At 46.5% G+C, this 15,487-nt stretch overlaps 1 long non-coding RNA gene across 3 annotated transcripts in view; it reads left to right on the forward strand.

The window, feature by feature from the left end:
- The window catches only part of LOC137205420 (uncharacterized), a 429,493-nt gene that overhangs the window by 32,269 nt on the left and 381,737 nt on the right, over positions 1-15,487 (forward strand). For all 3 annotated transcript variants that reach the window (XR_010934128.1, XR_010934129.1, XR_010934127.1), the window contains exons 2-4: positions 949-1,047; positions 1,319-1,417; positions 3,773-4,521. This is a non-coding gene — a long non-coding RNA (uncharacterized lncRNA). The remainder of the gene's footprint in view (positions 1-948; positions 1,048-1,318; positions 1,418-3,772; positions 4,522-15,487) is intronic.

Genomic DNA, 15,487 nt, shown 5'->3' on the forward strand with positions numbered 1-15,487 from the left:
ATCCTAGCCCCGGGGATTCCTGGGGGACTGGGGAGGCCGGCTAGGGCTTCCTGTGAGCTCCGACGGGATTCCAGGGCCAAGAGCAGAGCAGGAACTTCATGTCCAAACACTACAGCAGAAGTCTGAAGCTTCTCCACCAGGATGCCTAGCCTGGGGTGTGAGAGCTGGGAAAGGAGGAGGCCTGCTCTGAAACTCTTTTTCTTTGGTTCATTATCATTACATGTTGACTTGCAAAATGAGAAAAGAGAGATAAGCAAGAAGAAAGAGAGAGAATGAAGAAAGAAAAGTAAATCACTTAAATTAATTAAATTCTGATACTCAATTCTGGTAAAATGTCTAACACAGGAGGTCCCCATAAATATCCAAGGGAGTGAATGAACTCAGAAGACTGTGATCTGTCTGATAAATATCTGCTGAAGTTTTAAAAATATAAAGATTATATTTTTAAAGAAAAAAACCTGATGTGAATTTGGGTTCACTGCTAAATTGTGAGGAGGGTATGGAGGGTTCCCACATACTCCCTGCCCTGCACCTGCACAGCCTCCGCCACGATCACCAGAGGGGACATCCGTTACAGCTGCTGAACTGACACTGACTCATCATTATTACCCAGAGCCCATGGCTCACACTAGGGTTCACTCTTGGTGGTGTACATTCTGTGGATTTGGAAACACGTATAATGACATGCACCCCCTCTTACAGTATCATACAGAGTTTCACTGCCCTAAAAATCCCCTGTGTTCTGTCAGACTTTTTTCACCTCTGTTTATATGCACATATACTCTGCCCCTTATAGTAATAAATAATATATTTTTAAAGATAGGATTATACCGTACATATTGATTGAAAACCTGTTTTCTCTCTGAAAAATGTAATGAGGATAAGAAGTTTGAAACGCCTCCTTCTCGATAATTTGGGTTTGACCCTTGAAGTCTTTGTGTTATTCAGACAAGACCAGGAGGCTGGAGTAAGGAAGAAGGATACAACGGGACAAAGGAGAGAGTACCCCTGAGGCTGGGCAGGGGAGGAAGCAGAGAAAAGCAAGGGGTGAGTTGGAGCATCCTTCAGTTGCATGGCGCTCTCTTTACCTCTGTCCCCCACAAAAGCTGTGCCCGTCTCCAGGTGTGGGTCTCAGTCATTACTTCCTTTTCCAGAGCTCCTGGCTCCTTGGGGGAGGTCACTCACTGAAAACAAGATGTGTTCTGGGGACGATACATCTGTATCAATATCTCTATCTATCTAAACATCTGTATCTATAGATATCTATATACCTATATGTATCTAAATAGCTCTATTTCTGTCTCTTTTTTTTGGTCAGGTGAGCCTTGCCTGGCCTTGCTTGGCTCCTAGCAAATCAGCAGGTGTCTCCTGCATCTCTAAGAGCCTTCCTGCACATGGGCTCAGGAGAGAGTCCCAGGTAACTCTAAGCCTCTAATTGTCCACAGAATCTCCTCTGCCTGTTTCATCTATGCTGACAGCTTCTCCTTTATCCCCCCGGGTCAGATTCTTAAGTGTCCTTGCCCACTCAGCTGTGCTCGAAGGGCCCCCTACTTCCTCACTAGTCCTCTGGTCTCTGCCCATCCTGTCTGCATGGTCCAGACCCGTGCAGTGACCCACGGGGATGGCTGGTGGAGAAGGTAGAAGCAGTGCTACCCCACTGGGCAGAGCACCAGCCCACCAAGCAGGGGACACACAGACGTGTTGGTGAGTCTGGCAGAAGCAGGGCACAGAGACCTCTTCCTCCCAGTCAGACAAGACTCCAGGGGTTTCTGGCTGATTGCAGGCAGGCTCCAGCTCATCTGGTTAGGACAGTGCTTTGCATTTCTGTTTCCCAAGGGTGAAGTTTTATATCCCTGTTGCTCATCACCCAGGATCTGTTCCTCAACATCGGGCTGGGTGTTTAGGAAGATGAACCATTTGTTCCTGAAAATCATGGTTGCTGAAGGCTCTGCTTTTAAAGTTCTTCTGTCAGGTTTTTATACTTTTTCTATCTCAGTCGATGTGCCCAAGGGCTCTGCTGTTCACCCATTAGAGTCACATTTCCTCCTGGTCTGGCCTGTGCTGGTGGCACAGAGCTGCAAGGAAAATCTGGCTGTTGGCCGACAGGCTGGACCAAGGGGCCTAAATTTACAAAGAGAAACTCATTTGGGACAGACATCAAGTTATCCGGCTGGGCCTTCTCTCCACAAGGACTGCACCGATCCCCGTGCACGGATGCACACACTCAGGTGCGCACACTCGGATGTACACACTCAGGTGCACACACTCGGATGCACACACTTGGATGCACACACTCGGAATGCCAGGGATTCTGCTGAAGATGCATGTCACGTCGTGCCCTTTGCTGCTTAAAGCACGTCAGTGTCTTCCTGCTGTGCTCAGAATACACTCTGCTCCCTTCACGGCCAAGCAGACCTGCTGACACTCTGCCTGCTTTTGTGCCCCCTTCGCCACTCACCAGGCCTGGCCACCCGGACTACCTTCACATCTCCATCCTTCATCCTGCAGGCCCGCATCCTGCCCAGTCGGCTTCCAGGGCTCCTCCCTATCGTCTTCCTGTCGGCCTTCTCCCCGGGCTTCAGGATTCACCTCTTTGGAGGGGCCTTCCCTGGCCACCGTATCTCATACAGCTTTCCCTTTTCCCTCCTCCCATTATCTATTCTTTATCTTCATAGTATGTATTTCCATTTTCTTAGTTTTTGGTCTGTTTACTTTTTTTTTTTTTTTTTTGCGGTACGCAGGCCTCTCACTGTTGTGGCCTCTCCCGTTGCGGAGTACAGGCTCCGGACACGCAGGCTCAGCGGCCATGGCTCACGGGCCCAGCTGCTCCGCGGCCTGTGGGATCTTCCCAGACCAGGGCACGAACCTGTGTCCCCTGCATCGGCAGGCGGACTCTCAACCACTGCGCCACCAGGGAAGCCCCCTCTTTACTTATTTCTTATCTGTCTCTCCAAGTAGCCTCCACGAGAGCCAGAACTACGTACGTCAACCTTGTTGACCACAGTGTCCCCAGCACCTCGCAGGATGCAGGCTGTATCCTAAGCACTCCATGATTGGTTGACTGATGAATGGTTCAGCAACACATGTAAGACTGTTTCGACTTGAGATGACTTTAAGCTCAACCTGAGGAAGACATATGAGTGGTTCCTGTCGGGTGGATGCTGGCTCAGAATGGGGGAGAGGATCGCCTTGCTCCGCTTATACAAATGTTGTGGTTCTGGAGCTCTGGTTCCCAACGTGAGAAGTGCATTAACACATAGCACATGCTTGGAGGAAACTGACTCAGAACCATGGGCTTTGAGGGAAAGACACCCAGGGCCTTTCACTTGGAGAAGAGAAGGCTTAGGGGATACCTAAGAGCTGGCCACTGACATCTGAGGCATTGCTATACTGGAGAAGGAGACTCATTTTGTGTGCTTGGAGTGGGTTGCCTTGAAGAAAGTGATCTCCCTGTCACTGGAGCTGTTACTAGAAACTTGTTGTGGTGAAGATGTAGGGCTAGATGGCATTTAAAGTTGCTTTCAGTCCCAGATCCAAAAATGTCTTTGTTGAACTGCTGCAAACAGCCAGGGGCAGGTAGGAAGAGCAGGCAATTCCTATTTTGCAGGACTGTTGCCTCCCTGAAAAGCAGTTCTCTTTGACCTTGTAAGTCTCTCTCTCTCTCTCTCTCTCTCTCTCTCTCTGTGTGTGTGTGTGTGTGTGTGTGTGTGTGGTAGAGAGGATTGTTATTGAGCAAATATTCACTCAATATCCCCTCTCTCTTCCTCCTCAGGATGGTGTATGCTCATTTGCCTCACTCACTTCCATCATGGCCATGTAAGCAGTGCACAGAAGTGGGGGTGTGCCCAGGCCTCAAATGTTTGGGCTTGTCCTCTGGTGCGCCTGCCTTCACCATGAGATATGTATACCTTGTGTGAGTCACAGTTCCACGATGGAGAGATACATGGAGCAGACCTAACCCAAGCCTAGCTGAGTTCAGCCAACCTGCGGACCCAAGAGTGAAAAGAAAGAAATGTCTCCTGTAAGCCACTGAGATTTGGGGATTATTTGTTACACAGCAGTATCACAGCCAAGCCTAACTAATGAGTGTTCATGGTTTTTTTTATTGCATGGAACTGCTCCAGTACTCAAGTCTGAGATGCTCACTCTGAGGCATATCATCAAGGAATTGAGATTTAGTGAGCAGTTTTTTCCCCCTCCAGACTCCTTTCCATGACCTTTTCCTGGAATGTGCATCTCCTACATTTATAGGACAATTAACCACATGGAAGAATTTTGCCTCCTCCCCAACAAGCCATTCCACAGGTGCTCAGACCTGCCTGTCCCTGACAAGGGCTGTTCTTGTTGTGGTCAGACGTCAGCTTCTTGGGGACAATGATGAGGCTGGAGCTCAGAGAGATGGAGGAGCCTCTGAAGCTGCAGCAGCCGGAGCAGAACGCACAGCTGCAGAGCCCTCTGGAAAGAACAGAGAAGAGAGGTGGACGTCGCAGACCTGAACGAGGATGTTCTCTGTGATGTCAGGTAAGCTGCGTCTCTCCCTCCAACCTACGCAGCACAGACACGCTGGAAAGTGGCTTTTCAAATGCCTTTGACTCTTATCTCTCTTACATCACCCTCTGAAATGAAATCTCAAACACTTTCGTGGGGTTTGATGTGGAGAACAGTAAGCAGATAGAGGTTCAGGCGGAAACAGAACAGGAGTCAAAAGCCCTGGAGTAAAGCATGAATGGGCTTGGAGAGGACATATAAAATAGGAGAGACATTTATAAGGGTCTCCCCTACCTCAGAACAAAACAATTAGGAGATAAGAGAGGCAGGGATGGGAGGAAATTTTTTTGTTTTTCACATTGCAGACTAGAGAGATCCAATAGCCTGTTTATGAAGAACAATAAAGAAGATACATGAACTCAGTAAAGAGGTTGTTACAGATATATCGGGTGGCTTTGAAAGGCCAGGGTTTTCTCCCCCCTTTTGGATAAAGCTGTCAGCTAAGTATTAAAAGATTTTTTTGCTTTTTTTTTCTTTCAAAAAGCAATAACTGGCACCAGCAGTTTGTTACAATTGGCAGAAAGGGTTATCACTTTTATTTAGGATTTGGAAATGCAATCAAAGAGGGGAAGGTTGGAGCGTGAATTAAATGAAGCTTAAACAAGCAAAAAGAAAATTGCTGGTATTTTAAACAAACGAACACAAAAATTACAGCTCCTTGTTGTTGATTTGAAGCTATACAAATTTTGACACTCACACGTGATAAAATGGGGCCAAAGCAGAATGGTTGCTACTTCTGTGTGTGTGTTAAGTCCTGAAAGTTCTGATCATTTTTAAAAGTAAAAAACCCATTGTTTCTGGAAACTCTTTGGTAGGATCTGACTAGCTTATTGCCTGGGAAGTCACAGTGAAGATTCATTCTGTTGGCTTTGGAGGAAATTATTCTTCCTAGGATGATTTAAATAGACAAGAAAGCTAGGAGGATTGGTTCTGTTTAGCTGCCTGTTTTCACATTTGTTGTGTTTTGTGATTCCTGAATACCAAACTGACCCCTGAAGTTGTGAAAACATTTCTACCCATGACTTGCCCTCTATTGTGATTTCAACTTTTTTTTCTTTTGCGGTACGTGGGCCTCTCACTTTTGTGGCCTCTCCCGTTGCAGAGCACAGGCTCTGGGCGTGCAGGCTCAGTGGCCATGGCTCACGGGCCCAGCCGCTCCACGGCCTGTGGGATCCTCCCGGACCGGGGCACGAACCCATGTCCCCTGCATCGGCAGGCGGACTCTCAACCACTGCGCCACCAGGGAAGCCCCTGTGATTTCAATTTTGTTTGACTCATCCTCATACAGAAAGTCTTCATGTTCTCTGGTAACTTGCCTTATCTAGCTCACAGCTCTAAGAATCAGAATAGATGCAAAAAAAAAGTTCCCTGTGAGAAGATAAGAGAAATGTCACAAAATATTTGCTCTACATCTCAAGCATTTCACCTCCACGTCTGTGGATTCCTTCAAGTTTATTAAATTCCAACTAGAATAGCACTCTTGTTTTTCAAACCCAGATTGAATTAGAAGTGAGGAGAGGTCCTTCTGTGGGCAAGGGCAGTGACCGTCAGCAGTGACAGCAGACAGTCTGGTAATAAGAGACAGAAAAACTACAAAACAGATGAAAAATCAAAGAACTCAGCAGTCTGGTTCTACTTAGTAAAGGGGTAAATACTTGCCCAAGTGTGATGTTTAATTTTATGTGTCAACTTGATGGGTCGTGGGATGCCTAGATGTTTGGTTAAACACTAATCTGGGTGTGTTCTGGGTGTGTGGAGGGTGTTTTGGATGAGATTAACATTTGAGCTGATAGACTGAGTAAAGCAGACTGCCCTCCCCAATGTGGGTGGGTCTCATCCAATCCGCTGAAGGCCTGAATAGAACAAAAAGGCTGACCCTCCTGTGACGAAGAAGGAATGCTTTTCTTCCTGACTGTCTTTGAACTGGGACATTGGCCTTCGCCTGCCTTTGGACTCAGACTCAGACTGGAACTTACACCATTGGCTCTTCTGGTTCTCAGGCCTTTGAACTTGGAGTGGAACTTTACCATTCACTCCCCTGGGTCTCCAGCTTGTAAATTTGCAGCTCTCGGGACTTCTCAGCCTCCATAATGTCATTAAGCAATTCCTTATAACCTCTTTCTCCATCTATCTATCTATCTATCATCTATCTCATCCTATTGGTTCTGTTTTTCTGGAGAACCCAGACTAACAGATCAAGACTTACTTTGGTCTTGGGGCCGCACGTGATGGACTGACAGTGCTCACCTCTGTCATGAATGGAAGGTACAGGGCTTCTCCTCTTGTCACTTGGGTCTTGGATCAGCTGTCCCCTCCCCTGGACTCTGCCCAGCACTGACACCTGTGTCTGTTCTGTCTGCTCAGGGATGTGCCTAACTGGCTGTTTCAGACTTTGAGCACCCCTTTAGTTTCTAGAATGTGGGCTCTGAGGGACCATGAGTGTCTGGTTCTTTGCTGTCTCCTTGTACCCACACACAGTGACTTATCATATATAAACCCTTGTTGGATGAACGAATGTTCTCTATACCCCTTCACAATGGCATTGAGTAGAAATAGTTGAAGAGTTTTTTCAATAGTGAGAATTTTCTAAGAAGTGTTAGTGTTCAGAGAGAAAACTCTTGGGCTTTGTAAACACCCCTACCTTATCCCTCAGGGGCCCTTTCCTCATCCCTCCCCATCCCCCCATTAGTGTGAAATGGTGCACTTGGGCATGTCCAGTTGTAGTAAAAGACGTGGTTCAAGGGAACAATGCCAATTGGATCTTATTTCCTCAATGAAACAATGCTACAATAAGGGGTGCATTCCTTATTCGTAACTTTTTATAGAAGCACTTGGTATTTAAACCCCGAAGTACATGTTAGCTTGGAATCAGAGCTGCAGTTGAGTCCTGCTTCTTCCAGCTGATGCTTTGTAACTGTGGGCAAGTCCCTTAACCTCTATAGGTCTCAATTTCTTCATCTGCTAAGTAGGAAAAAATACCTACTTCACAGGGCAGTTGTGAGGATTAAACTCAGTAATGTATGTAAAGTACCTTGTGTATTACCTGGCACATAATAAGTGCTCAATAAATTTTAATTCCCTTTTTCCCTTCTCCTTTCTCCAATTCAGTCAAGGATTATGATAGATGTGTTTCCTGCACAGTGTAAAGCTTTTTAAAGTGCATATAAATCAATTAAATAGGCCAATGCAATAATTGAACATATAACATTTGTTTAAGAGATCCTGGGGAGAGGGACAGAAGATTAGGGGCTTGTGGAAACCTTGAGAGAGCTCCTAGGAGGGGGCTATTCACATGGGGGATCCTGTACTGTGGCATGTGCATCTCTGCTCTAAAATCTGTGAGAAAGGGCTGGTGGTGTCATGTGCTGTGACTTACTTATAATTCAGAAGAGTGACCCTGAGTGATCCTGGCTGCTGGGTGGGCCCCCACAGGTAAAGGTAAAATGATCTGAGGAGTCATTGAAATGGCCATCTGACCTGCCTTCTGAATGCAAGGTTTGTGAATTAATCTTCTCAATGAGGGCAGAAGATAAGCCAGGTAGGTGACCCAGTTCTAAATTTCTCACCACTTGCCTGTTGTGAAGAGAAAGGCACATGTGCAGGCCTCCTTACCCCTCTGGCTGCTTCAGGGCGTGAACCTGGAGGGCAGGACCCTCCAGGCTGTATTTGGAGAACTCCGGGGACACCGTTACCGCGGGGTGGAATGCCATGTGCCACAGACAGAGTGGAAGGAGATTGGGAGCTGTAACGGGTGCTCATTCAGTGGCCAGAGAATGGCTTCGAATGTGATTCAGATTCTAGGCAATCTTAAAAAAACTCTAGAGCATCTTTTTCCCTGGAGGAGGGCAGGGCGAATTCTGTTTGCTCACGCACAGTTCCTTGCCTCTCTGTACCCTGGCAGACCCATGTTTTAAAGTGGAATTATAGAAGAATAGAGGAGGAATAGTGAAATAGAGGAGGCGTTCCTCAGGACGAGCCAACCATAGCGTGAGGTTGTCTCTGCCATCCCTCAAGACCAGGCGTGAGGACTTTCTCTTCCTGAAGCATCCCTGCCCGCTCTATCCTGTGCTCTTCCCAGGGACGAGATGGGAGCTGTCTTGGGAGGGTAGGAGTCTATCTCTCTGCAGTTTGTGAGTGTTGGGAGATAATTCTCTGGGGGTTTCTTGCATTCCTGCAAGTCTTGTGAGCAGAGGCACTGACGGCCTTTGTTCTAGATTCTGTCTTTGGGGATATTTGTATAGCACGCAGCCTTGGAAGAAGCAGACAGTGTCTCCCTCTGGGGTGAGGAACAGATGGCCGGTATTTTTACTCTCCAGTAAAGACAATATCTCCCTCAGGCAGGTTGATGCCCATTTTAAAAGGTTCAGGTTTCCTAAGCTTGTATTCCGTCAGCTGTGGAGCAAACCCACTGTGTGTGCAGCATCCCTCTAGGCCCCTCCACGTTGTCCCCATGGGTGGACCAGAGGCACCAATGCAGATGCGATGCTCGTGCTACCTGCTGGACTGTGAGGAATAAAGAGCTTTGCTTCTGATCCAAGGGTCTCACGTTTTCTACCCACGTCTGTAAAACTGTGGCTAACTTGTGAGCTTGCAAGAGGATACAATCTGGGACCTTCCACAGCTCTTGGTAGTGAACTCCTCACAGAAGGAGACTAGTTTATTAAAAAAAAAAAAAAAAGGAGACTAGTGACTGTCCAGAGCTGGGGGCAAGGCTGGATCCACCCACAGGATGCCAGTATCATGCCTGGTAACAACCTGGGCAGCAGCTTTCTCTCAGTGAACTCTGTCTCTCTGTCTCTCTGCCACCTTGTCTCCTGGCCTCCCCTGTACCTCCTCCTGTTAGGATTTTCTGCCATCTGTGGGCCTTGTGAGATGACCGGGGATTTTATCTCCCACGCCTCCCCACCCTTTACCTGGGAATGGATCTCTGGGCTCCAACAAGCTCTGATGTCCTCTGCTCTACAAGGAGCAGTTCCTGTCAAGGTTTCTGGACCTAACTCCTTCTCCCCTCCCACTCTGTCACTTCCCTTTTTTCTCTCATGCACATGTGGCCTGGTGCATCTTCTCTTCCTTCTAATCCAGTCCTTTTTTTTTTTTTTTTTAACATCTTTATTGGGGCATAATTGCTTTACAACGGTGTGTTAGTTTCTGCTTTATAACAAAGTAAATCAGTTATACATATACATATGTTCCCATATCTCTTCCCTCTTGCGTCTCCCTCCCTCCCTCCCACCCTCCCTATCCCACCCCTCCAGGTGGTCACAAAGCACCGAGCTGATCTCCCTGTGCTATGCGGCTGCTTCCCATTAGCTATCTACCTTACGTTTGGTAGTGTATATATGTCCATGCCTCTCTCTCGCTTTGTCACAGCTCACCCTTCCCCCTCCCCATATCCTCAAGTCCGTTCTCTAGTAGGTCTGTGTCTTTATTCCTGTCTTACCCCTAGGTTCTTCATGACATTTTTTTTCTTAAATTCCATATATATGTGTTAGCATATGGTATTTGTCTTTCTCTTTCTGACTTACTTCACTCTGTATGACAGACTCTAGGTCTATCCACCTCATTACAAATAGCTCAATTTCGTTTCTTTTTATGGCTGAGTAATAAACCATTGTATATATGTGCCACATCTTCTTTATCCATTCATCCGATGATGGACGCTTAGATTGTTTCCATCTCCGGGCTATTGTAAATAGAGCTGCAATGAACATTTTGGTACATGATTCTTTTTGAATTATGGTTTTCTCAGGGTATATGCCCAGTAGTGGGATTGCTGGGTCGTATGGTAGTTCTATTTGTAGTTTTTTAAGGAAGCTCCATACTGTTCTCCGTAGTGGCTGTACCAATTCACATTCCCACCAGCAGTGCAAGAGTGTTCCCTTTTCTCCACACCCTCTCCAGCATTTATTGTTTCTAGATTTTTTGATGATGGCCATTCTGACTGGTGTGAGATGATATCTCATTGTAGTTTTGATTTGCATTTCTCTAATGATTAATGATGTTGAGCATTCTTTCATGTGTTTGTTGGCAGTCTGTATATCTTCTTTGGAGAAATGTCTATTTAGGTCTTCTGCTCATTTTTGGATTGGGTTGTTTGTTTTTTTGTTATTGAGCTGCATGAGCTGCTTGTAAATTTTGGAAATTAATCCTTTGTCAGCTGCTTCATTTGCAAATATTTTCTCCCATTCTGAGGGTTCTCTTTTGGTCTTGTTTATGGTTTCCTTTGCTGTACAAAAGCTTTGAAGTTTCATTAGGTCCTATTTGTTTATTTTTGTTTTTATTTCCATTTCTCTAGTAGGTGGGTCAAAAAGGATTTTGCTATGATTTATGTCATAGAGTGTTCTGCCTATGTTTTCCTCTAAGAGTTTGATAGTTTCTGGCCTTACATTTAGGTCTTTAATCCATTTTGAGCTTATTTTTGTGTATGGTGTTAGGGAGTGATCTAATCTCATACTTTTATATATAGCTGTCCAGTTTTCCCAGCACCACTTATTGAAGAGGCTGTCCTTTCTCCACTGTACATTCCTGCCTCCTTTATCAAAGATAAGGTGACCATATGTACGTGGGTTTATCTCTGGGCTTTCTATCCTGTTCCATTGATCTATCTTTCGGTTTTTGTGCCAGGACCATACTGTCTTGATTACTGTAGCTTTGTAGTATAGTCTGAAGTCAGGGAACCTGATTCCTCCAGCTCCGTTTTTTGTTCTCAAGATCGCTTTGGCTATTCGGGGTCTTTTGTGTTTCCATACAAATTGTGAAATTTTTTGTTCTAGTTCTGTGAAAAATGCCAGTGGTAGTTTGATAGGGATTGCATTGAATCTGTAGATTGCTTTGGGTAGTAGAGTCATTTTCACAATGTTGATTCTTCCAATCCAAGAACATGGTATATCTCTCCATCTATTTGTATCATCTTTAATTTCTTTCATCAGTGTCTTATAATTTTCTGCATACAGGTCTTTTGTCTCCTTAGGTAGGTTTATTCCTAGATATTTTATTCTTTTTGTTGCAATGATAAATGGGAGTGTTTTCTTGATTTCACTTTCAGATTTTTCATCATTAGTATAAAGGAATGCCAGAGATTTCTGTGCATTAATTTTGTATCCTGCTACTTTACCAAATTCATTGATTAGCTCTAGTAGTTTTCTGGTAGCATCTTTAGGATTCTCTATGTATAGTATCATGTCATCTGCAAACAGTGACAGCTTTACTTCTTCTTTTCCGATTTGGATTCCTTTTATTTCCTTTTCTTCTCTGATTGCTGTGGCTAAAACTTCCAAATCTATGTTGAATAAGTGTGGTGAGAGTGGGCAACCTTGTCTTGTTCCTGATCTTAGTGGAAATGCTTTCAGTTTTTCACCATTGAGGATGATGTTGGCTGTGGGTTTGTCATACATGGCCTTTATTACGTTGAGGAAAGTTCCCTCTATGCCTACTTTCTGCAGGGTTTTTATCATAAATGGGTGTTGAATTTTGTCAAAAGCTTTCTCTGCATCTGTTGAGATGACCATATGGTTTTTCTCCTTCAATTTGTTACTATGGTTTATCACATTGATCTAATCCAGTCCTTGATGGCCCACTTGCCGGCATGCCTGACTACACCTTTTTTTTTTTTTTTTTTTGTGGTACGCGGGCCTCTCACTGTTGTGGCCTCTTCCGTTGCGGAGCACAGGCTCCGGACACGCAGGCTCAGCGGCCATGGCTCACAGGCCCAGCTGCCCCGCAGCACGTGGGATCCTCCTGGACCGGGGCACGAACCCGTGTCCCCTGCATCAGCAGGCGGACCCTCAACCACTGCGCCTGACTACACCTCTTGTTTAGTAATTTCCCACCCCTGGGGAGAGAAGAATGTTCCAGGGATGCCAGCCCTCCCTGGGCTCTTCCCAGCCTGCCTCAGTTTCAGTAACATGATTTACTGGCCTTATAGTGCCCGCCAGTCCTGGGCCTGCTTATTCTGTGCATCCCCTGACCCAGCTCTCCCTTTCCACCAGCCAGTACCTATCACTGTGCCCGGCCCCTCTGGGATGCAGATGAACAAATAAATGGGACCAGATCCAAAGCATCTGCAGCAGGCAGCACCGTCCCTCACTATTTCTTCTCTATTTGTAGTCGCGTCTTTATTCTTCTATGTTGTGCGATAGTACCTTTGTTAATCTGCCCTCCTGTTGAAAAATACTGTTCCTATAATCGTGATCAAACCAAAAACCAAGTAGCCTTGACTGAGGATGCCTGGCCGTGGATCTGGTTATGGTGATGCTGGCGAGAGCTGGGAGCTCACCTCTCAGGGGAGCGGGGAGGAATAGCAAGGGGACAGGCCCCTGCGGTGACACAGTGAGCGAAGGAGAGGGAGGCTTGAGCCAGGCCCACTGAGCCCTCAGCATTTGTCATTTGTCGGTAGCAGACTGGAAATCCTAGAATTTAGGGTGTCAAGGCTTGAAGTGGCCTCTCGTGGATCTGCTTGCACCCCTTCAGTGTCTGAAAAGGTATTTTTGGGTCCTCCCCTCCCCTGGGCCCTTCTTTGGTCAATCCAAAGGGCAGACGATTGCATTTGCTCATGGTTTTTTCCCCACAAAGAGGCATGCATTTCACCCATTTTAGGTGATAAAAGATTCTCCCTCTCTAAGGATGAATGCAATGGATTAAGGAATGTGAAGAATTTTGGAGGCTTTCAGCCTAGACGATCCTTGGGCCCCTCTTAAGTATTCATCCATCCATCCTTCATTCATTCATTTGACTCAGTGAGTATCACTTAACGAATCTCTATTCTGTGCTGGACTCTGTGCCTGGCCTTGTGCTGGGCACTGTAAACAGAAGCAAACAGAAGAGGCATGTCCTCGCTCTCAGGGAACTTGCAAGCTAATAAGGGAGACAAATAAGCCATAAATGCAAACTGTTATCATGCTTTGCAGGAAAAGTGCAGGGCGCTCTGAGAGTGAATCGTAGAAGGGCTCTCTTAAATTGGGTGGCCAGAGACAGCCTGGCTGTGGAAGTGACGTTCTTGTAGAGCTCTAGAGGGTGAGTAGAATTAGCTGGGTGATGAGAGGGGGAAAAAGCATTCTGGGCAGAGTATAGCATGCTGGGCACTATGGTGCAGGGATACCGTCAGAGGAACATCGTGAGTGGAGGCTAGAAAATGAAAACGTCACACCAACTAACCAAACAGACAAAGAATTCCTTAGTCTCAGGAGGACCTGAGAAGTGATCTGGGTCTTCCTGTGTGATAGATGTACTGACTTTCTTGCCCCCTGCTTGTCCCCAAGCAGTGGCTCCCATGGGGGGAGGCCAAGGAGGGCATCAGGGCTGTGAGATTGGATGATTAGAAATCACAGGTCGTTTGCCAGGCCCCCAAGGACTATGGAGTTCTCATCCCGTCTTACCTATAGTACACCTCTTACCTCTTACCTGTAATATAGTTTTTGCAAATGCTTTGCCACAGTGGACTCCCTGGACTCAGTTGCTCCTGGCTGAGTGTTCGACTGAGATGCGCCCATCATGGAATCGAGTCTGAATTCCAGCTGCAGGGTTCAGAGGCCAGGACACCTATGGCAGAGGGCAGAGGGCAGAGGCACCTGTCATGAATATCAGTGGCCATGGCGTGTGATACATAGCAACTCTTTGTGCCACGGTTGGGAGAAGCTCATCTAACGTTTTTTTAACATCTTCCCAATTGAATGCATGGTCTGTGGGTGCCACGAGAACGCTCATCTGTCAGTTTTGACAATATAACAGAGTGTACAGTATTTATGCTAAAAATAGTCTCTACAAAAGACGAGGCTCCAATGGCAGCACCATTGAAGTCTTATGCTTCTGGCAGACCCCCTCCCTCAGGTGATTGACAAAGTAATTTCTGTTGTGCTTTCCTAGACCAGAGCACGTCATTCACACCAGCAGCCTTTGCAGCCCAACGGCACCAGTCAGGCCTTGTCTCAAAGCCTCCTACACGGGGTGGTCCGCTGACATATCCTGTCTCCGTAGAACATTTTGGGGCCGGTAGAGTCCAGAAACAATGGTGGCTCTTGGGTACTTGAGTCTGCTTTTCTACTCCCTCCATCAGGACCATGGTCATAATAGCTGCCGTTTATTGAGGGCCTACTCTCTGCCAGCCCCATGCTGAGCACTTTACTTGAGTGATCTTGTGGTTTTCGCATCAATCCTAAGCTGTGGGTACTAGTAACATCAGAGGAAACTGGTGCTTCTCCAGGACTCAGAGGGGAACTAGTCACTCCAGCATGCCTCTCGGGGAAAGGGGCAGGGAGATCTGATGCTGCGAACTGCGGGCTAGACGCTGATTTTTTTTTTTCATGGTGTCAAATTTGGGAGCAACAGAAGGTGGAGAGGATGTTCTCCAGTGGGAGAGGGGCAAACTGAAGAGTTCCAGATGGTGGTCGCATGTTTTCTGAAAGGCTGTTGAAGGCACCTGCTTTTAAATTTGGCTGCATCACCCCCAAATCTATGCTGTGTGTTTCTGTGTGATGCAGAAAGTGGAACAGAGAAGCTTTGGTTTCAGTTTATGTGAGATGAGACCAGCTCAGGCAAGTTGCCTTGGCCCTGAAACTGCAAAGAGTGTAGAGTAGCGCACAGTAGGTGCTTACTGGTTTGTGGAATTAATTTGAGTCACTGCTTAGGGATGCACCCCTGCCCCTGCACACGTGTTTCTGAGGACAGCGTGGCATTCCCATGGTCTCGGTCATGGCATGGGCTTCACAATCTCTCATGTGATGCTTTTAAATGGGTGTTTGTGGCCCAGGATCAGCAGGCACAGGGAAATAGATTCTGTCTTCAGAAGGGACCTGCCTGATTTACTCTGAGGCTGTGGTCACAGATCGGAAGCCAGGAGTTTGAGGCTGGCCTGCATTGGCTAAAGATTCACTGGTTCTCCAAGCATTTGCAGCTCAGGGTCTCAAGGGAACTGCAGTATCTTTTTTTTTTTTTTTTTTTTGCG

The sequence above is a fragment of the Pseudorca crassidens genome, chromosome 14 (genome assembly GCF_039906515.1).
Source record: "Pseudorca crassidens isolate mPseCra1 chromosome 14, mPseCra1.hap1, whole genome shotgun sequence".
NCBI classification, from domain to species: Eukaryota; Metazoa; Chordata; class Mammalia; order Artiodactyla; family Delphinidae; genus Pseudorca; species Pseudorca crassidens.